Genomic DNA, 8,974 nt, shown 5'->3' on the forward strand with positions numbered 1-8,974 from the left:
AAGTTTGCAATGATTGTAATAAGGTAGGGTAACTTTATTTATACCCATAGGGAAGGTAAATTTGCTTTATAGTAAAATCATAGCATTGTGCATCCCTTCAAATATAAATATAAACCTCACTGTAGCACATATATAGTAATTTAACAATTGAATGATGTATTTCAGTGCACTGATGTATTTTAGACAAAGAAAAATTGTCATGTTTCGGCTGTGTACAGGCAGGAGAAGCACCCAAACGCAAAACTCACGACAACAAAATTAAACTCAAAAAGCTGCTTTATTGCAGAATGACATGGAAAACTAAACTGGGACATGGCTAAACTAACACACAAGGAAACACAGCCATGAAGGTCAAAGGTCATTACTTGTATGTTGAACTACAAACTTGTCATCTGGAGTTCTTTCACAGTTTTTTGCAGATAGTGTGTTATTTACCATGAAGTGATTCAGAGTTATTCATACCAGAGTAACCAGAGAGGATCACATATTTTTAAATATATAACTTTCTACAGGACTGAATATAATATCTTTATGTAAAAGTCCGGAGCCTCTGGGGAGTATCTGAGTATTTATAACATTACACAAAGCAAAGGTCTCATCACAGTGTTGATGAAATGCTGGGTTTATCCATCTCCTGGGGCGGGCCTACGGAGGAGTGCTGAAGATTTCCCTGTGAGGGAGCTGCTGGTGAAGATCATGAGTCCTGCTTGATCACTGCCATGAGCTTCAGTCTTCCTGGTGTTTCTTAAATGATGCCTCTTACAGCGGGTCAACAGAACTTATGGCACAGGACAGCTGTGATGAAAGAAAGGGAAGAAGTTTCTCCAAACCTCTGGACCCAGAAACCCAGCTTGGTCCTGATGGTCTCCCTCACTAGTTTCTCTCCAGGGTGAATGTAGCTGTTGATATAATATGGACTCTGTTATTAAATGAAAAGAACAAATTAGACTACACTACTGAAACCTGCTGCTGTTTTTAAAGTCTCCATGTTACCAGGCTGTAGAGGGCTCTGAAGATTTAAACAGTTTTAGATCCATGACACTCACAGTCTTATGTTAAAATATCAAAGGACAGCATTATATTTTTGATATTAACAGTAACTCTGGGCCTCTGTGGAGTGTGCAGCTGATCTCATCGCTGTCTAAAAATGGATAAAAAAAACATAAGTGTTGAAGACTATTAGAGTAGCAGGTGTGTAGCATCGCTAACTAGCTAGCAACAAGCCTCCAACACAGTGCGTATGCTAGCGGCTAAGCTAACTAACGAATTAACAACAGAGTGATTTTAGAACTATAAGATGATGAGCTGTGTGTCTTTTTTATAACAGTGACATGGTTGTATTTACCTTAATTAAACGAGTCGTCAGTCGCGGTAAACCAGCAAAAAAACTGGAGCAGCCGGGCTACGTAAAAAGTGTAGGGGGGCGTGTTTGCGGTCACGTCCAGCGGGTGTGTGGGCGGGAGCGTTACACAGTCGCTCCACCTCAAGTCACTACTGCGCAGACTCTGGCTCCATAAATGCAAGATGGCAGCCTCCACAAGCGGGGTATTTTGGCTTCATTTTTGCACAATGGGAGGAGGCGGGGTCGCGTCGTCCATGTTTTCTACAGTCAATGGTCCCACCCCTGATTCCTGAACACAGATACAGGAAGCTCCGCACTTCATCCCAGCTGCTTCACACTCGGCTACGAACCGCCGCAGTGCAAGAATCTCGTCATCTGCAAACAGTCAGGTGACCGTCCAGCCTTTGGCTGCTGTCCACAAACTATGAGCAGAGTAAACAAAGATTGGTGGGTCGAACGCCCAGAGCAAATGTGACCGACTGAGCAGCCCGCAACAACACGCCAGATATCCCATGATTCTGACGGGCACATGGGTGGTTGGGAAAACTGCCACACAGCTTTGAATATCTTTGAGAGGACAGGGTGAGGGGGGGTGAGGGGGTCCTGATGTAAAAACTTTGCTCACACGAACAAAGAAAGTGTCAGAGTGCTTTAGTTGTAATTCGAGAACACGGTTACTGGAGCGATCCCGTGCAGCGCTGTCAGAAAGCGCTTCTCCATGAGCGGCCTGCAGGATTAAATCCCGTCGTGCAGTAATACACGTGCAGCACTCGCACACTTAAAAGACTCTGCTCACCCCTCTGGATGAGTGTTTGGCACATTTTAGCACAGAAACAAAATTTAATTAGTGTTTGTCACCAGTGCCAACTCCTCCCTGCTGTAGCTCCACCTCCCACAGAAAACTCCCACCGGCCTCCTGTCTGTCTCCACTTTGTTATTTTGGGTCACAGTGCACGTTAAGCACAGCAGGACTCTGTTCACACGCTGCGCTGCAGAGAAAGACCCGGCGGGTCGGGGACGCTTGGTGCTCAGTGATTACAGGAACTGTGACATCAGCCACATTCATCCATTCGCACGCCTCGAGGGCTTTGATCAGCGCTTGGGGAGAGCACAAAAAGACGGAGAACAACTCATTAGCACTTTATTATTCAGTCGTAGTTTTTATTCAGAGAATTGTTACCTACCCAGCTTATATTCAGTGAAACAGCCGCTTTAATCCATCTATAATTTACTCATTTACTACACAACGAGACGCTTACTAGAAAGTGAAAACACAAAGCAAAACCACAAAGAAAGTTTATTCTTAGCCACCGTCAGCGTAGTTTAAGGTGGATTTGTAGCTGTGTGGGAAATTGTTCCCAGCAGCTTCAAAATGTACACATGTAGGCGATCGTGGCTCAAGAGTTGGGAGGTTGTCTTGTAATCGGAAGGTTGCCGGTTCGAGCCCCGGCTTGGACAGTCTCGTGTCCTTGGGCAAGACACTTCACCCGTTGCCTACTGGTGGTGGTCAGAGGGCCCGGTGGCGCCAGTGTCCGGCAGCCTCGCCTCTGTCAGTGTGCCCCAGGGTGGCTGTGGCTACAATGTAGCTGCCATGTGGACTAGTAAAGCGCTATACAAACACAGGCCATTTACCATTTCGTATAGCGGAGCAGCTATAGCTGAACCCTCAGTCTGCAGCTCCTCATCTGTGACGTGTCTCTTTGCAATAAGGTCTCGACTGAGCCGGCTGCTTTCTGGTCATTTTGCAGTTAAATTGCCGTCCTGCTGAAATCCCGAATATAAACGGCTACGGATGTGAGACTTTAGAGCTGATTTCTGTATTAACGCTAACAGGTGTCATGGTGTTGCCAGCTCGATGCCTTTCAACTGCAAACTGGTTTCATTTCCATCCTGAAGCAACAAATTTGCTCTGATGCTGCTCTACAATCAGCACAACTGATGCAGCAATCTGCCAAGTAATAGTGAGCCAGGGTTTAAATGCAGCCGGAGAGCTGCCTGGTGACACCTGGCCCCTTAGGTTGGAGAGGCAAGGAAACTGTGGGTGGGATGGTGACGATGGAGCTGGTTCTATACACCGCTGAAGACATTCTTGTTTAAAGGAAGGACGTCACGTTGTGAGGCTTCAAATGGAAAAAACAGAAATGTTATTGTGGTCCCACATCAGAGTTTTATAATCTGAGTTTATCCTCCTCATCACAGGGTTCCTATTAGAAGCTAAACAAAGATCTGGAGCCTAAAATCTCAGCCGGAGGCACCACATTTGATTTCTAATGCTGTGCTAAAGTGCTGTAATTAGTTCATGCAAATGTCTGTGACTCCTGCAAAGACACAGCGTTTTTTCACCCAGTATAAGCACTCAAAGTGTTTCTTATTACCACCATCACTCATTCACTGAGCGCGCTTTTTCATGCCTAACCTAACATCTGAACCCGGCCCTCCCTGAGCCTGGTTCTGCTGGAGGTTTCTTCCCATTAAAAGTACGTTTTTCTTTCCCACTGTCGCCAAAGTGCTTGTTCATAGGAAGGCATCGGATTGTTGGGGTTTCTCTGTGTTATTCTAGCGTCTTCACCTTACAGTATTAAGCACTTGAGGCTTAATAATCAGGTGACAGAATCAGCTGACTGCGTGTGTCACGGTCCGGGGTCGGTTCGACCCAGCATTTTGAGATTATTATATTTTGGTTTATTTTTTGAATGATCGTTTTGTTCCTCTTGTGCTTTGTCGATTATTATCAGAACCTTTCTGTTTCTTCGTGGTCAGGATTTGTTGTCTCATGTATTATTTTCTGCCTCTCTGTGTTGAGTCCGTGTCTTTGAGTAGTGATTCATGTTTCCTGTTTTATTGTGAAAGTCTTTGTCTTATGTTAGAGTGTGCAGCTTTGCCCCCGATGTCTCGTTAGCCCAGATCTCTCAATAAAGCTAAGGTTTTCAGTTTCAACTCAGAGTCCTGCGTTTGGATCCTCCCCTCCGCCTGGCCGCACACAGAGCCCTGACAGAGTAAGGAGGTGTGAAGTGAAGACACACCAAAACTAGACTTGATTTTAACAAAGGGCGAGCCGTTTATTGAAGGCTGGCGAAACCGTACAAAAACAAAAGGCAAACGGTGAAACTGAGCGACAACCTAAACTGGGTGAGCTAAACATAACAAACCTAGAACACGAACGTAAATGTGGAGATCTGACGTGGAAAACCTGAAACACAAAGCCTTGGCGTCAATTCATGGACCTGGAAACACAGCATGACATAACAGGACGAACAGACTGAATACAGACAGGAGGTGATCAGGGGAAGTGGAAACACAGGGAAACAGCTGATATGAATGAACATAATGACACCAGACCTCTTCAAAATAAAACAGGAAACATAATGATACGCAGACATGAAACATGACAGATTAAGAAACATGATGAACCAACAAGGAACACACACACTATAAATATATACAGAGCTGAGACACGGACAGAACTAAGCAGAGATGGGCAGTAACGCGTTACTGTAATCCGATTACTTTTTTCAGGTAACGAGTAAAGTAAGGGATTACTATTGCAAAAACGGTAATTAGATTACCGTTACTTTCCCGTAGGAACGCTGCGTTACTGCGTTACTAAAACCGTGATTTTTTTGCGAGAATGTCTCATGACAGTGACGTAAGCGAGTGCGACGTTCGTGACAACAGCTGTGTGCAGATCAACAATGGATCATATATCGAGTGCAGAGAGAGTATGAGCGTGCAGCGTTTAAAGCGTGGAAGTACTGACCTTACTTTGAGTTTGATTCCATAAAAAGTGACAAAAACATTAGTGTCCGTTGTGCGTGGGAAGAAAACTTCTTTTTACAGCGAAAAAACCCCTAAACTTCCAAACAAGCACCGAGTAGCTACGACGTAATGGGAAACTCACAGAGAAACTCGCGGATTCTTCCACTGACCGCAGCACACCTGCACCAGGGTAACCCTCCGCCTACCCCACTCCTGCTTTACAGGTGAAAATAGAGCAACAGGACCGCTAGTCTTTGACTTTATTTATTTTCTGCTGTGTTTTACTTGCATCTATTTGAAAGACTGAGTGTAAACACACAAAATATTTTATTTTATGTGCTGGAATGTGCAGAAAATAGGTTTAAATGTTAAACTAATTTCTTCCAGTCAGAGAATGTTGCAGATAATTAAATTTTTGCTTGATGCATAAAGTTAAAAGATTAAAACTAATAAAACAAGTTTTAAAAAGAGACTTTTCCATTTGATTACATTTTGTATGATGATTATGCAGAAAAAGTAGAATTGGGCTGAAAGATCTATCACTTTATCACCTATTCAGGTTGTAAATCGTGTTTTTAAAAAGTAACTAAGTAACTAAGTAATTCATTACTTTTGAAAATAAGTAATCAGTAAAGTAACGGGATTACTTTTTTGGGAAGTAATCAGTAATTAATTACTGATTACTTTTTTCAAGTAACTTGACCAACACTGGAACTAAGGACAAACAGAACATGACAGTTGGGGGGACATTACTGAGACACGTGAGAGGGAGACATGGAGGCGAAGTGGGGAAGTGGAAACACAAGGGCAATCTAATGAACTATAATGGAAACCTGGCAAAACAGAGCTTCAGATAAGTAAATGAACTTAAACATGAAACTATAAGGAAGCATAAAGCTCTGGCTGAAACGACCCAGGACTGGGAGACGATTGTCCTTATATACATCAAATTGAATTGAAAATGAACAACAATGAATTAACGTTACGTTAAAGTTTCACTGGATGTGACACACTGGTTCTGTTGGAAAGGTTCTGAAATATTTGGACGTGATTTTCAGAATAACTGCTTGCTGTGAACCATGCATCCTTTTTTCATCTCGTACTTTCTGGTTTGTTATTATTTAAAAGTATAATGTTGAAAAAATGAAGTTCAGGGAGGTGAGCTTCAGAGCTCGCAGAGGGGGTCCTTTTGTCCCTCTGTGGGGGGAAACTCCCACTAGGTTTAAATCTGGGACTCTCCACCATTTGACCTTAGAACTGAAGAAGCTTCTCGGATGAAGGTGAAACGTCTTCAAGCAACTTAAAGAAGTCCAGACGCTTTCTTTCCAAGCTCCTTTGACTTCAGAGCTCTACAGCACAGACAGGAGAAGCAGTCAGACACCCAGGAGGCTTCACAGCAGCCTCTGTTGGGAAACACACATGCAAAAGGCTGAATGGAGCTGCCAGACTGCATCCTCTGTGCTGACGGGCCAGAAAAAGAACTCAACAACAGCTCAAAAGCCACGACGGCGCTGAAGAGGCTGCACGTCAGCGAGCGGCGCCACAGCAGGAGATGTTCAATGGGCCTGGATAATCCAGAAAGTATATGTAACAATGTAACATGTATATAACAATATAACAATGTAACAAGTATATGTAACATGTAACATGTATATAACAATATAACAATTTAACAAGTATATGTAACATGTAACAATGTAGTTACAAATAACTACATTGTTACATGTTTAAATAGACACTAAATATCATGAACACATCTTTCAGGATTTCCTGTGTTAACACTCTGGGCTCCAGGGTGTAACACACTAACGGTAACACGTCACTACTTCCAGGTCTACTTGGTTGTAATGGAGGCGGAGTCAAGTGGAATGCGAATGCTCTTGATGCAGAGGAAACAATAGATACCTCGGCCCAACGCCGGCGCCTCCATCGACCCCGCTAACGCTCACCTTCATTCATGCAGTGCTGAAATGTCAGATACCCATGGTGTTGACTCAAATCACAGGTGACAAGAAATATGGGCTAAACCTTTTTTTAATGAGGGGGCGGGGCCGACATTATGCACTATATTGAGTTTCAGAATTGATTCCTTATTGTAGCTACGCTCAAAGTGTTAATGCTAGCTTATTTTAATAAACAACACTGGCTGGCAAGAGGTTTTCACATGACATGTGATGCTTTTTCACTTGCAAATGAAATCAACAGTAAAGTTTTGTGAAACCTGAAGTGGTCTGAAGAGAAAACCAGAGTTTGCTGCACAAAACACTATTCTGGGCGTAATGTGAGTCCTCAAACAGCAGCTTGGAGAGGTTTGGAGTAGAGACGAGAGGAAAAGAAATGACTCCAGCATGGCTGCAGTAATGGCCGGGAGCTGATGGCACACTGAGAGTGCTCGTTCGAGGGCGGAGGTTTGAGATGGGCGTGTTTTGGTTCGATGAGGCTGAGCCCTGCAGCTGTTATAACCTCACACAAATAACAAAAAAATAACTGCAGGAGAGGATTTACAGCACAGCACATCAGAGCTGCTGAACACGAGCAGAAACCTGAGAGGTTTGGGAGGAAAGTCTCTGCTGACCTACATGTGCATCTCAAACAGCTCCAGCAAACTTAAAGGGTTAATGCACACACTTGAAATGTGGGGGAAGAACTGAGACGTCTACTTTTATTTCAAGAGATTGAGTGAGAAACCCTCCCAGGAAAAATAATCAGCTGTTGCTTTTACCGACTGCTGGCTGATCGTTCACGCAGACTGCTGATGAAGCTGCTGTCAGGCTGACTGATCAGCAGCTGCTGGTCTAAACATGAAGGAGCGTCTGGGTGCATCGGGGTAATAACCCGCACTTCTGCTTGCAGTTATAGCTCCACTTCAGCCTCCAGAGAGAATTCCTCGCCACCGCTGGCTTCGCGGTCAGCCTCCGGACCTGCTTTGTCGCCGCCACTGCATTCCGCGTGGCCGGCCCTCGGATTTGATTCATCTGCGTTGCCGCCGTTGCTGTCCGCACGGCCGGTCCCCTGAACTGTTTTGGCCCTTGTACTGTCGACCTCCGGGTCGACCCCCTGACCTTACTGTGGACTCATGAGTGCTCTTGTTTTGAGTTGAACTGTTTTCTTATGTTTATGGGCTGATGGGGACTCTTGTGCTCCTTGGTTTTTTGTTTCTTGTTACTTCTGAAGAAATTATGATGGGACCCTGAAAAAAAATTACTATGTACAATAATGGATTTCTATACATTTGACATCACGTGACTGTTTTGGTTGTAAGATTCAGATAATTATTTATTAAAAGTGAGACATTTTAAATGAGAATAAGAAAGAAAAGTATTTCTTTGTGCCCCCCTCTCCCTGTTAATGCCCTACATGGCCCCCTGGCAAAGCTTTGCTAGACCCGCCCCTGCACAGTTACCAGCTGTCAGCTGCTTAGAAAAGGATCCTGGTGTTATTTGTCTCTCAGAAACAGTTCATAACTTCAACTCATTCATGTCACCTAAAAGGTAAACCTGTTTCTCCATCACCTGTTCAGCTCTGATGATTCAGTAAGGACATCTCCTGGTTTCATCTTCATGTTTCCCTCTCACCACATATCCAAACCATCATGACCAGCAGCTTTGCAGCTGTGGCTCCAACAAACATCAGCTGATACTAGAAATTAATATTAAATAAATTCTAACAACAGCTGATCAAGCTTAAACGTGCTGCTGTTGTTTAGCGCGGCATCCGGCGGTTTCCTCTTTCTGTCACAAAGTGGGCGACAACGGGGGGGGGGGGATAATATTAATATTAACTAACCTTATGAATAAAATAAAGTTCACTATCAGTAACATCATAGCACCCACCCAGCTGTATAGAAACTCCGTCATGCTAGCTAGTACGCAACGA

At 43.9% G+C, this 8,974-nt stretch overlaps 1 long non-coding RNA gene across 1 annotated transcript; it reads right to left on the minus strand.

Annotated features, from left to right (window-relative positions):
* Nucleotides 1-497: 497 nt before the first annotated feature.
* LOC146513403 (uncharacterized) lies at nucleotides 498-3,669 on the minus strand. Its single transcript, XR_014874816.1, has 2 exons — nucleotides 1,346-3,669; nucleotides 498-899 (listed from the first exon to the last, which is right to left on the minus strand). It is a non-coding gene; the product is annotated as an uncharacterized LOC146513403 (long non-coding RNA).
* Between the last annotated feature and the right edge of the window lie 5,305 nt (nucleotides 3,670-8,974).

This window comes from Neolamprologus multifasciatus, chromosome 7 (assembly GCF_963576455.1).
Source record: "Neolamprologus multifasciatus chromosome 7, fNeoMul1.2, whole genome shotgun sequence".
Classification (NCBI taxonomy): Eukaryota; Metazoa; Chordata; class Actinopteri; order Cichliformes; family Cichlidae; genus Neolamprologus; species Neolamprologus multifasciatus.